The sequence below is a fragment of the Choloepus didactylus genome, chromosome 9, assembly GCF_015220235.1.
Source record: "Choloepus didactylus isolate mChoDid1 chromosome 9, mChoDid1.pri, whole genome shotgun sequence".
Classification (NCBI taxonomy): domain Eukaryota; kingdom Metazoa; phylum Chordata; class Mammalia; order Pilosa; family Megalonychidae; genus Choloepus; species Choloepus didactylus.
The window spans coordinates 112951482-112966285 of NC_051315.1; positions in this window are offsets into that span (position 1 = coordinate 112951482).

Sequence of the window (14804 nt, forward strand, 5' to 3'; positions counted from 1 at the left end):
AATGGATTGGCTTTTACAATCGGGATTTATCAACTTACAATTTACATTTCTTAGGCCATGAAAATGTACAACTTAAGGCATCAGCAGGACAATAACCAGACTCTGAAGACAGGCTGCCAGCATCTGAGATACCTCTGTCACATGGGAAGGCCCATGTTCAGCGTCTGTTAGTCCTTCTCTCACGGGTTTCATTGCTTTCAGCTTCTGGCTTCAGAAGCTTCCTCTCTCAGCTTCTGTGGGTATGTCCTTGTCTCTCAGCTTCTCTGGAGCTTTTTCCATGAGCTTCCCTCAGTTTCATCTCTCAGCTTCTATTTGTGTTTTATCCTCTTATAAAAGACTCCAGTAAGGGAATAAAGACCCACCTTGAATGTCATATCTCAGCTGAAATAGCCTAATCAATAGATCCTACTTACAATAGGTCTGCACTCACAGCAATGGATTAAAAGAACATGGCCTTTTCTGAGGTACATAGCAGCTTAAAACTACCACACCAGCTCTCAGGAGCTCACCAGCAAATTAAAGAAGACAGGCACCCAAGGTTGTGGACAGCAGTTAGAAGGTCTGGATGAAGCTTTAGGTGAGAGCATCAGGGACCAGCAGTGCTAAGGTGCAGGACCATTTCCCTTGAGTTATGACAATTTTAGGTAGAGGCAGTTATGGGGCTCTGGTGAGCTTTAGGACTTTTGTTACCATTTTCTAATTGGCATCATGTTCTGTGTGTACGGTGCATTCTACTAACCTCTCTAGTAAGGCAGAGATCCCCAACCCCCACCTCTTGGCATCATGGCAGAAACAGGGTTGTGTACACACTGCAATATATAAACTTCTTGTTGACTGGCTCTGAGAAGGAAATACTACTATTCCCCCAATGCTCTGTTATTTACTTTGCAGCAACTTTGCCACGGAGAGTGACTGGTGGGGTGTCTGGGGTTCATTTCTGCTCCTGGTTGAAAGAAAACAATTCTTTGTTAATCATTGTATTGTAATTGTGAAACACCATGTTTGGGGAAGAGAGGCAGAAATAGCCTTGAGGTCTAGTTCTCTTGTTTTTAAATTTAGAATGAAGGAAATTCTCTCACCTGAATTCCCTTATAGCCTACAGGCATTAGCATTCTAAGCAGTGGCACACAAGAAAACATATCACACTTAAAAAGGTCATCTTTCTCCCACTCCATTTACCCCTGTACAATTCAAGGGAATGTGAAAAAAGGGGTATCTTTTATTTTTTTATATGCCTTAAAAAGTAACATATTAACATCAGTCTTTGCCATTTCCCATTGCCTGGGGAATTGGCACGTCTTCAATGCTAAAAGAATGTTCTCTTCATGTTGCTTTGCATTGCAAATGAGCTTCATTCTTGGAAGACTTCTCAGAGAAGGGGTGGCCTAGTATTTTCCTGCTGCCCGGGGTGGCTGTCTGATAGGATACTTGGGGCCAGAAAGTGGTGGCTCACGCCTTCCCCTCCTTTTTAAGACCCCTGGAGAACTTTGCACTCACCACACCTGCAGGAAGCAAGCAACCAGGGCCAGGGTAGGGACAGGGGCCAACCACCCCCTCTAGGTCTAGACCAGGAAACTAAAAGGCAGGCGTGTTCCCAACAGAGAGATATAAAATACTTTGAAATCATCGGTAGCGATTGAAACATCAAGACATAATTTGTTTCTTGCATCATTTTGAAGTTATTTAGTTTCCAAAGGCCACTTCTCTATGGAGCCTTTTCTGAATTCCCCCTGACCTTCTAGCCCACCCTTCCTCTTGAGGTCTTTCCCCTTGTGCTCCTTTTGAGGGATGGACACTACTTGTGCTTCTGTTTCCAGAGGAGTGGCTGGGCCCTTAAACCCTTGTGGGGATCTGGCTGGAAATGGGCCCTGGCAGAGGGCTGCCCTGGGGTTGAGTGAGTGAACCAGCTGGGCCAGTTCCAATCTCTGGCTGTCTCTGTACATGTCTTCAGGTCTTGCTTTCACACTACTTCCTTTAACATTTTTTTCTTCAGAGTCCTAGCAACCGTCATGTCTACGTGATAACTTAAGATACATGTTGAAAAGGCATTGCCTTTGGAGCTGGGCTGCAGCTCCTCTGCTTCCTCCCAGCCCTGCCTTATGTTATAGTCATTAGTTGCCTGTCCAATTCCCCACCTGTGTGGCTTGGCTGCCTGACAGCATGTCCCAGTCCCATCTTTCCTTGTTATGTGTTCTGCAGGTCTGTCTGTCTCTCCCACTAGACTGCAAGCATCTTGAGCAATGGGCCCTGCCTTTAGCTCCCTAGTGCTGGCACCCCCCAGTAACAAGCCCTCAGTAGGCATCCGGTAAACACTTGCTTCACCGGGCTGCACATATGGTTCACGTTTTCTAGGAATGTCTGTTTGTTCTGATTATCTGCCAGCCAAGTGTACTTTTGGGTAGAGAAAGGGAAATGGACTAAAAGATGTGGTTCAAGGAGTAGTTAATAGCCGGCTCATAATTACTAGTGGGAATGGAATAAGCATAAACTTTCTTGCATAATTAATCAATATCTTAATATATCTCCATTAGTGAGGTTGTAGTTTGTGTTATTGGTATTAAATATCTACCTATTGTGTCAGAAAGGTTCGAGGTAAATGTTATTGTTGGTTAAAACTTGGTTGGCTGCTGAATGTAGATTTTTTTTAAATGGATGATGATTGGCCGAGATTTATTTTTTCTGTATTGTTAGAAGCCAGATTCTTCATTAAGCTATAAAATATTATGATACACTTGAAGCAATGTAATGTGATCCAAACACACAGTTATAACTCATTTTCATTATTAGTCATATGTGCCAATATATTAGCATAGCAGTTAACTAGCACTGGGATAAGTGTGGTGCTCAGGAATTTTTTTTAAACAATGCAATTGCATTAGTGCCAGTTGTAGTTTTATTATCTGATGATTATAATCACATGCCTAATGATAATTGGGCAACAGAATGACTACTGACCAGGATTTTTGAAGGCAGAATACCTATTTTAGCTGCACATATGAAAATCCAATCTAGAGACCAGTGCACTCTCTGCCATCATTTAGAGGGTTTCGGATTGTTAGATGAGCCTCCAGTTCATCTGAGTGTTGCCTTGTGGTTGGTAGTTACCTGAATTGTACCTATTTAGAGAGGGATTTCTGGGAAGGTTCAAATATTCTGTGCTGTTGTCATATCTTCTTGAACTGTCTCAGAGGTATGAAACCACATCAGCCAGGCTGTCTTTCATATCCAAGCATAGTTCTGAAATCCAGTTTGTCTGAGCTGTTCTCCTGATTTTTCTTTTAGGCACTCATTATTTCTCCCATGGAATGCCGCTGTGGCAAAGTATATTAATGGCCCTGATTCTTCAACCCCATGGCCATTTTGCAGTTTCTGCCTCTAAAGATTAGTGATGTTTCTCCCCTTTTTGACTTTGGTTTGGCCACATGACTTTCTTTGGCCAATGGAATTTTAGAAGGTGTTGTGTGACCTGCCCTCCACTTCCCCAACTCTCCCCACCTTATGTTCCAGCTGTATTAAATTCTGGGAGTTACAAGAATGTATCATGCACTCTTGCATTCGATATTCCCTCCATCTGGAACATTCTCCCTTGCACTGCCATTCTCCACCCCCACCCATAGGCCCCTTCTCTTTCTGGGCAACACGACTTATTTTTTAATCAGCACCGAGGTCAAGAGGAAACTTCTCTGGGAAGTTCCCTGCCCCCTACCTCCCATGTTCCCTGCTGGCCTTCCCTGTAGCTGTCCTACTATAGTTGTTGCCTTCTATAGTAATTACCAGCTTTTTTGACTGTGGGTTTCTGGACAAAAGGGATCTTCTCTGTATCCCCAGTGTCTAACACAGTACCTGGCACTTAACAGGCACGTAAATCTTTTTCCCATCTTTGGTTCTCACTTGCCTCATTCCAAAAGAAGATTGAGTCATGCTAAAGAAATAGACAAAAAAAAAAAAAAAAAAAAAAAAAGATGAAAAAAAGTGGGAGAGAAGGGAAATTAAGGGCTAGAAGAAATGATGAAGCCAAAGTTTGTCCAATACAGTTGTCATATTTACGTAATTTAGCATGAAGCTTCCAAGAAGTCAAAGCAAGTAGGAAACAGGAGTAGTTAATTAACCACAGTTTTAGACATTTCACAAAATATGCACATGAGCTAATAAATATGTGGTAAGACGCTCAACATCATTAGACATCAGGGTAATGCAAATTAAAATCACAATGAGATATCACTTTGGACCCACCAGATTGGTTTGAATTTAAGACTCACAATACCAAGTGCTCATGTGGCTATGGAACAACTAGTACTGCTGGTAAGAATGTAAAAATTTTGGCTGTTGCTTATGACGTTAGACATATATGTACCCCATGACCCAGGACATCCACCCCTAAGTATTTATTTGAGAGAAACATGTACACAAAAGACTTGTACATGAATGGTAATCGCAGCTATATTCATAATAGCTCAAAACTGGAAACAGCTTAATGTCAAGAGACACATGGATAAACAGATTTATGGTATATTCATATGATGGAATACTACTCAGCAATAAAAATGAACAAATTTCTGATGCATGTGGCAGCATGGATGCATTTCACAGACTTTACATTGAGAGAAGGAATCCAGACACAAAAAGACATATAGTATATGATTTCATTTATATGAAGTTCCAGAACAGATAAATCCTATCTATAATGATGGAAATCAGATCAGTGGTTGCCTAGGTGGATATATGGAATCTTCTGCAAAGAGAATTCTCTGGTGTGATGGTAATATTCTAAATCAAAAGGTCAGCTTTTTCTGTAAAGGACCAGGTAGTAAATATTTTAGGCTTTGTGGGTCAAACTACCTCTGTTGCAACCACTCACCTCTGCCATTGTAGCACAAAAGGAGCCATATGGCTGTGTTCCAGTAAAACTTTGTTTGTGGACATTGAAATTTTAATTTCATATACATTTCATGTGTCATGAAATATTCTTCTTTGGATATTTTATTAACCATGCAAAAAATATAAAAACATTCTTAGCTTGCAGCCTGACAAAAACAGGTGGTAGGCCAGATTTGGCCTGTGAGCCATAATTTGCTCATTCCTGTTCTAAATCTTCACTGGAGTGGTGGTTGCATGGGTATACTTGTTTATAAAACTAATTGTACTATACTCTTTAAGTCTCTGCATTTGTTTTATACTTAATTTTAAGTATAATGTACATTATACTTAATTTTAAGCATAATGTACATTATACTCAAGAAAAGAGTCACAGTTTTCATAAGATAAAAAAAAAATCTGTTAAATCAGGTGTATCTGTTAAAATAATCCAATTGTTCAGGATAAAGAGAAATTTCTCCTTTGGGTTCTAAGAATGGTGGGAGTTAGGTGATTGCCCTATAGTCACCCTGGGACTGGCTCTTGTCTGCAGGTAGGTTTTGCTTGGCCTATGGAGTGTTAAAAATTTACATCTGAATTTGACTAGACCTTGCTAGGATCCCTCTCAAGTTACATAGGCCCCACCATTCTCTATTTTAATTGGACCCTTTTTCATCCTTTTACTTTTAACCTCTTATTATTCTCATATTTAGGTTGTTTCCCCTGTAAGCATTGTCTATTTGGATAGTTCACTTACGTGTCTTTAATTTTATTGCATGCACTTTTTAGCATATTTAAGTCATTTTTGTAATAAAACATGAGGGTAGGGACCTTGTCTGTTTTGCTCATCACTGTTTTCCCAGAGCCCAGCAGAGTGCCTGCACATAGCAGCATCTGAGTGAGTAAATGAGTAAGCACCTACATAAAGAAATGTCCTTCAGCCAGTCCTTCACTCTGCTCATTTCTTGCAAGGAGTTTTGATAAGAACTGAGAAGTAATGCATTTCAGATGATATTTTCTGGCTGGAAATTAGAGTGTTAAAATAAGTAGTTGTACCCTGACTAGGCGTGGATGATGGAGAGTGTAGAAATAGCCCATGCTGTACACTTGCATTGTCCAATGCAGTACACATGTGGTTATTTACATTTAAATTAATTAAAATAAAAAAGATAAAAATAAATGGAGTTCTTCAGTTGCACTAGTCACAGTTCAAGTGCTTGATACCACTTGTGGCTAGTGACTACTGAATTAGATGGCACACATATAGAACATGTCATAGTTATCGAAAGTTCTATTGGACAGCACTGATCTAGATGTGGGTCAGTTGTCACCAACCATTACAGACAACAGAAATAATACAGTTAAGTAATTTCTACAGCTTCAATGTTAGATATTGATATACAGTCGGGATTGGCAAACTGTGGCCCCCCATCTAGCACTCTCCCTGTTTTTATAAATAAAGTTTTATTAGGACACAGCCATACTCATTCATTAGTGTATTGTCTATGACAGAGTTGAGTGGTTGCCACAGAGACTACACAGCTTTTGCAAAGCCTAAAATAGTTACCGTCTGGCTTTTCACAGAAAATATTGGCTGATCCCTGATATAAAGCATGAGATTATTCTATATTTATGGTGTTCTCATTTGTTTTAAGTGTCTTTTGGCACAAAACCTACCTATATACTGAAAAGGAAATAAAAATCACCCATAAATTTCAATCCAGAGATAACCACTGTTTACCTGTTTGTGTGCATCCTTGAGGTCTCCCACCAACCATGTTTCTATTTATTCTAGGCTCTAAAATACATAATGTATAAAATATTATGTTTTTAAAATTAGGATCACAGGGTGCACACTTTTGGAAATTTTCCCTCCTGCTTCCTATGTTTACATTTCCCAAGACAATGTATTCTAAGATGTGATTTTTATCTTCTCTGGAGCAAACTCTGGGTTTCATCTCTTAGCTTAGCATCCCCAAATGTCCTTCTGTCTGCATCTCCAAGCATCTCCAAGCGTCAGCATCTGTGTCCGCTCTTGAACTCTCTTAAGTACTCCAGTGAACTAATCAAGATCCACTCTGAATGGGTGGGGTCTACACTTCCATGGAAATAATTTAATCAAAGGTATCACCCACAGTTGAGTGAGTCACATCTCCATGGAAACACTCAATCAAAAGGTTCCATCCTAAGATTGTGTCAAAAGATCATGGCTCTTCTGGGGTCCATAATAGTTTCAAACTGGCATGGGCAATATATAATTATACCCTCTAAGAAATATTTTATGCTGCATTTCACATAAAAGACAAATGGGTTATTCTCCTTAGAACTCTGTGGACTTTACTTAATTATTTTCTAGGAATTAGTGGTATAGAAGAGAAGTGACTCATTTATTTATTTTTATAGGTAGTCTGTTGTTTTCTATTTGGATGTTTAAAGAATGCTCTCTTTATTCATATTCTTTTTAAAAATTGCCAAAAATTAATCTAGGTGAAACCTTTTCATTGATTTTTAAAATTTTCTGATGTGTGATAAATCTTTCAAACTAAATACAGTATAACCACATATTTTTTTCAGCCTAAGATAGTTTCTCTTTAGCTTTATTACTTTTGTTTCATTTACTGTGGTGTTTTCTTTAGAGGCACTAATTACTCATATCTTTACTTTTCCTTCTTTATTTTCCCTCTTCCATTTTTTTCTTCTATCTTATCTCACATTGTTTTTCATCTCTTTGTCCACTGTATTCTGAGAAAGCATCTCAAGTTAATTTGGTGATTCATTGATTTTACTTTTTTGATTTTACTATTTCTGTTCTGTATTACTATCGTTGTGAATATATTCTCACTGTCAATGTATTACCCTGCAAGCTTTCATCACCTCACCTGTCTTTCTCTTCAGATCATTCTGTAATGGGCACCTTCACATGCTTTCAAACAGAAGCTTTGTCGTATAACTGTATGAATTTCAGCTTTCTTTTTCTTCTATATCTTGAGGTAAAATATTTTCAGAGTCATATCAGATATTTTCAGAACACTATCTCTTAGTATTCATGATGCTAGCCCCTTTCTCTTGGCTGGCTGCATTTTCCCGTAGATCCTATATTTATTTTCTTTCCTCTTTGAATGAGCCAAGATCCATACAGACTCAGAATTTGCTAAATGACAGTTGATTCACCTGCCATTTTCTCTGTCCATTGGCAGAGGGTGAGCAGTCCTCATTCTTCAGAGTGGCGGCATGCTAAAGGGAAGAAGTCTGAGAGCAAATCCCTGAAACTAGCAGGCAATTCAGCTCCAGTGAGTTCTCTGAGGTCAGAGCCTGGTTCTCTGATGCTTTTAAACAACACAGGGCAGGAAGAAAATGACAATTCCCAGAACACTCTATGTGGGCTCCTCTTACCCTTTCCCTCCCCCATAGCACCACTTTACCTGTGGAGATACACTTCCAGGATGCAACGCACCACAGGTCCGTCTGTTGTATTATTTGAAGGGGATATAGAAAGTCAATGTTTTGGAACAGAATTTTATTAGCTTCCTAGAGCTGCCATAACAGAATACCACACACTGGGTGGTTTAACAGAACAGAAGTTCATTTTCTCAGTTTTGGAGGCTAGAAGTCTGAAATCAGCCTGTCAGCAGGGCTGTGCTCTCTCTGAAGGCTCAAGGAGAGGATCCTTCCTTGCTTCTTCCCAGCCTTTGGCATCCCTGGCGATCCTTGGCAATCCTTGGCAATCCTTGGCAATCCTTGGCAATCCCTGACTTGTGGCTGCATCGCTTCAGTCTCTGCCTCTGTTTAACACACTGTCGTCACCCTGTGTTGGTCTGTGCTTGTGTCTCTGTGGCCACCCTAACCCAGTATGACTCGTCTTAACTAAAAGGCCTATTACCAGATAAGGTCCCATTCACAGGTATTGGGAGTTAGTAGTTGAACGGTCTTTTTGGTGGACACAATTTAACCTGCAGCAGGGACATAGAAATTTGTGAGAAGGCCACACTGTGGCCCTGTGAAGGAGCTGTACCTACACAGTTTTCTGGGTCATACAGACCCATGACTTATGAATGGGGGGGAAGATATGGAGTGTTATCCTGTATCTTTTCAGGCAGCCCCTTCCTTCTAATCCCTAAAGTCTCTCGTTTCACAGAGGTGGATCCTGTGAAAGTTGGGTGTGTTTCCCCCATCAGTCTAGTCTCACACACAGTGAGACTCTTTCTGTATTCTGGACTGTGGTTGCCCTCCACCTTGGTTTGTGCTGTTGGGAGTTTTGGCGTTTCCCAGTGCCACTATAGTCTTCTAGTATGCAGTTGGGAGAGGCTGCCCTGGCTGGGTGATTACTCGATAACCATTTCAGTCAGATGCTTGACTTATTTTTCAAAATTATGGTTTCTCAGGCAGCTGTGCTGTTTATCACTCCATCGCCCCTTCCGATGCCAGCAATAGTATTGCTGAGATGCTCCGTGATTTCAGCTTTCCTTTCCCTGGGCCTCGGCCTAGGTTTGCCTCTAAAGGGGTCACCCATTTCTTTCCGCTCTGAACAATTCAAACCACATTTGAAAGGAACATTTAAAAACAGGGTTATATAGTGATTTTCTGAAATCTATGGTTCTTGGTGAGGAGGTATAAAAGAAACCTTAGATAGTAAGTGAAAAAGCAAATCTCTCTTTCCTTGTATACTTTGGCTTGACAAAGGGATTACGAATCTATTGTTGGTCCCACTGGCAACTCACAACTAAGAATTTTCTATTTGTCCTGTCGAATTTTTGAAGGACTTACTGAATCAGAAAGGTCAATTTTGCATTGAGGCCTTGCTATTTATTTTAGAATTTAATTACACAGTCTAGTGACATCTTGGCTCAAGAGATCTAGGTAGGTATAACCAATTTTGAATAAAGTGGGAAACCAGTGAAGAAGAAAAAAATATGGTGTGAAAACTGAACTTGCAGCCTTTATTTCATCACTACAGAGTACTTAGAAGAAACCATTTTCTCATTGAGGAACTAATGGTGGGAGATGTTAACATATGGCTGCCAACAGAGAGATTCCAGTGAGGCTTAGTATTTATGGAAACATATATTATTAATGAGAAATTTGAAGTTATTCACACATAGCACTACTTACTGAAAAGCCTTAATGGTGGTATGATACTTTATTTCAAAGTGGAGATGTAAGTCTAATCAGTGGATATGCTTGCTGTTCTCATTTTACCTGCAGGCATTTATTTTGTGGTTATGACAGAAACAGGGCAAAAATAAGTTTGAACCTAACATCCAACTCGCTGTGCTGCGCTGGGAATTCACCTCGTCTCTCTGGGCCTCCTTTCCTCACCTGTAGAAAAGGGCTGTCTCTAAGGGCCCTTTCAGCCGACCTTGTCTGATTCCTTGTTCAACATGCTTTGCACACACAAGGTGGCTTTTTCATTAGGCGGAAAGTTTTACTTTTATGTGGTCAGTCCCCGTTAACCAGCCCATGAGCAGCAGGGATCTAGAATTATTTGTTGTGCTTGTTCTCTGGGGCATTCTAATGAGCTATGGCAAATTGGAGCTATTGAATCTTTTAGACAAGTCCTGTTCCCCCAGTTGTATGTCCTGAGCTAGCACATTACAGAAATGAAGATGTGTTCGCATGAACTCTATGCTATAAAATATTTATGCTCTTCCTTTGGTTATATAAAGGATTTTGCAGTGTAGGTCACCTCAGCAAAATGTTCTGCTACGAGAACAGCTCTCTCAAGCCCTGTGGTTCTTTAGGGCAGGTGCCTGAGACAGCCCTACAGAATGAGAAACTGTCAGCTCTGTTGCCTGAATATAAATGGATCATGCATGATTTAACCCTAAAAGAAGATGTGGCATGAATAGAATTTCAAAGATATATAATTAACTCTTTTATATTAATGAAAAATATAACCTCCAAAGATGTTAGCTGTCTCAGGATACATTCTACTAAAATTTAACTCATTCCTTCCTCTGAATGGAGGAATGCTCCACTGTTCAAATTGCTTAGGTATAATGGGGGAAGGAAGGGTTAAACTTTCTGCTCCCTTTGCCTTGCCCTCTGTCTTCCTCCGTGTACCTGTTATGGGATGCTTTGATGTCATAACTATTTATGGGGTGTTGTATTAGTTAGGGTTCTCCTTGGAAACAGAATCAATGAGAGATGTGTCTGATTATCAAATTGTAAAAGTGACTCACGCAACTGCGGGAGCGCATGAGTCCAAATTCTGCAGAGCCGTCAACAAGCTGTCAACTCCAAGGAAGACGTCCGACGAACTCCTCGGGAAACGAACCGACAACTTTGACGAACTCCTCAGGAAATGAACCGGCAACTTTGACGAACTCCTCAGGAAAAGAACTGACAACTTTGATGAACTCCTCAGGAAACGAACTGGCAACTTCGACGAGCTCCCCAGGAAATGCTTCACTGAGCAGCTGAAGAAGAAGTGAAGGTTCTCTAACCGTCCGGCTTATAAGCCTCCAACTGATCACCCGGACCAAATCCAGCCAATTGCATTCTCTCACTGTGGAAGCACGCCCCTTGATGAGTCATCAGTCAGCCGCAGTCAATTGACTGATGATCCGACAAACCAGCCCGTTGGTTTATTAACTAGCCTCAAATATCCTCACAGCAATCATCAGGCCAGTGCCTGCTTGACCAGACAGCTAGGCCACCTAGCCAAGTTGACACATGAACCCAACCATCACAGGTGTCTTCACTGAATTTGCCAATGTTCTCATGACCATGCTGGAGGTGTGCAGAAAAATATAACATGATTTATGCCTACTAAAGGCTGATAATTTAGTTGGTGAGTTAAGACATGTCCTAAAGAAAGAAACATTTTAAAACAGCGTAAGTTGGGATATAATGTGCTCTGTGCAATATGGTTGATTTCTAATTTATATAATAGTAGTAAATATGCTAATCATGATAATAAAGAGTAAAGATTAATGCCCGCTGGGGAAGTTAAGGAAAACGTTTTGGGCAGTTGGGGTTTTAACTGGCTTGTGAAAAATGGGAAGGATTTGGGTCAATGGGAAAAGAGGAGAGTTGATGTGGCTCACTGGCCGAGGAGATTTACCAGCTGCTCATGTAAAGGAGAGACTCTAGTTGGATGCACCAGTCAGGCTAGACTGAGTTATGCTGAGTAACAAACAACGCTGAATCTCAGTGGCTTCAGTTTACCAAAGATTATTTTTCACTTGAGTTACAAATCCATTGCAGGTTGGCTGAGGACTCTCTGCTCATTGCACTGGCCCAGGGATGCCGCTGACAGAGCCGCCACCATCTGGAATGTCTCTGGTCACCGTGGAGGAGGGGTGGGTGAGCAAAGGGCAAATCACACACTGGCTCTTAATGGCTTCCAACTGGAAGTGACACATGTCACTTCTTTTATTTTATTAGTCAAAGTAAATCAAACATGCATGCTTAACTTCAAGGGCACACGTGTTCTTCCTGTGTGTCTGGAAGGAAGAGAACAGGAAATATCAGTGTCCAGCTCTAAGCACACCAGTCACGTGCTGAGGACAAGAGTGGCTCTGTGGAACAGTGGACAGCACAAGGATGATGGAGACAGATGCACCCAAGTTTGAATGTTCTTTCTGTCGCTTACAAGTTGGGTGACCTTTGGCAAACTCCTTAACCTCTCTGTAAGAAGAGATCTAGCAAGGTTGTGGTGAAGACTATATGTGCAAACATGCCCTTGTAGCTCGGTAACTGTTGATTTATTTAGTTATTGCCTTTCTCTCCTGGAAGTGTTCCATGTTTTGTTCTAGTTCCACATGAATTCACTGCACCTCTTGCCCTTGGTTTCCAAGAAATATACCTATAACCTCGCAACAAATTGCATAAGCCAGTTCAAGTGAGTTCGTAGGATGCTTTTGCAAAGTAGTAGAAGGCACCTCCTCTAAGTGAGGCTGTATGGCTCGCTGGAATATGGTGCCTTCGTGTAGATTAGAAAAAGGTTTCCTTCCTTTCTCTGGCCCTATGCCAGGTGCATGGCTTGGTTGGAGAGCATGGGCCAGATTTCAGTCCCAAATCTCTTTTTGGTGGTTTCCCTTGTGCAGTGAACATTCTGTACAGCCATATCTGACTAAGTAACCCCTGAGTAAGACAGTAGCCCATTTATTGTCTGTTTTCCCTTCCTAAGGGGAGAGAGACTGTTTAAATGGTGTGTCTATCTATTCTTCGAAAAGTGTGCTACACATAGATTCCCAATACATGAATTCCCAAAGAAAGAAACTAAGAAGCATTATGCTCTTGTACTCTTTGAATATCCTCACTTATCTGTGATGTTTCAAATCAATGGTATCGTTATTTATAAGCAATTCCTACTGATTTTAATGAGTTTAATGAATAAAGAATGAGCATAATAACTGAGCTTAACGTCCCCAAGAAATAATTTCTTGGACAAAAGAAGTTTGATATTAAACTACCACCAAATATAATATAATTAGATCACATTAATTCTCTTAGGTATAATGCAATTGTCTGCACTCTGCATAGATAAGAAGCTCAAAGCAAGTTTCTGATATGCCTTTGAGGAGAATTTGTGTAACTTTAAAAATAACTCAGAGGAAAACAGGGTCAGTATTGAGAGGGTTTTCTAAGCTATAGGAGTTATTTTCATTTACATTTCTTACTGGACCAGTGTCTAGGCTGAGGTTAGAGGGAGGATGTGAAAATACTAACCTGAACTTCCCCTTGCTCTGTGGGGGTGAGGTGGGGTACTCCCACAGGAGGGAGTGGGGAGGGGGGATCACACTCATTGTGTAAACACAAGGTCCATGTACTGAGTGGTAGCACCTTCTCTTGCACGCACTGATGATGGGAAAGCCTGAAGGCCACTGTGGCTGGCTGAATCATGGCCCCCGAAGATGTCCATGTCCTAACCCAGGAACCTGTGATCATGGTACTTTACATGGTAAAAGGGACTGTGCAGCTGCGATTAAGGTAAGGCACTTGAGATGGAGGGACGATCCTGGTTTATCTGGTGCACTCAATGGAATCACAAGGGTCCTTATAAGTAAAAGAAGGAGGCAGGAGAGTCAGAATCAGAAGACATGATGACAGAAGCAGAGATGGGACTGGTGTGGCCACGGAGGCCAGTAGCCTTTACAAGTCAGAAGAAGCCAGGAACAGATTCTGCCCTGGAGTCTCCAGAAGAGCTGGCCCTGCTGCCACCTTGATTTTAGTCCCTTAAGACTCACGTTGGACTTCTCACCTCCAGAACTGAAGAGAATAAAGGTGCATTGTTTTAAGTCACTAGGTTCACGGCAATTTGTTACAGCAGCAAAGGAAACTAATGCAGGGAGCAAGGATAGAGGCTTCATTTCCTAGGACCGCTATAACCAAGAACCACGCATGGAATGACTTAAAACAACAGAAATGATTGTTTCACAGTTCTGGAGGCCAGAATCTGCAATCTAGGTGTCAGCAGGGCCCTGCTCCACCTGGAGCCAGTCGGGGAGGCCCCTTGCCTCTTCTACATTCTGGTGTTTGCTGGCAGTCCCTAGTGTTCTTGCCTGTAGATGCAGCACTCCAACCTCTGCCTTCTCCATCTTCACATGGCCTTTTTGCTGGTGTCTGTCTGCTGTGTGTCCACATTTCCAAACCCTTCTGATTAGGACACCAATCTGAATGGATTGGTGTTCTAGTTTGCTAATGCTGCTGGAAGGCGAAATACCAGAGAAGGATTGGCTTTAATAAAAGGGGGTTTATTTGGTTACACAGTTACAGTCTTAGGGCCATAACGTGTCCAAGGTAACACATCAGCAATCGGGTACCTTCACTGGAGGATGGCCAATGGTGTCCAGAAAACTTGTTAGCTGGGAAGGCACGTGGCTGGCGTCTGCTCCAAAGTTCTGGTTTCAAAATGGCTTTCTCCCAGGACATTCCTCTCTAGGCTGCAGTTCTTCAAAAATGTCACTCTTAATTGCTCTTGGGGTGTTTGTCCTCTCTTAGCTTCT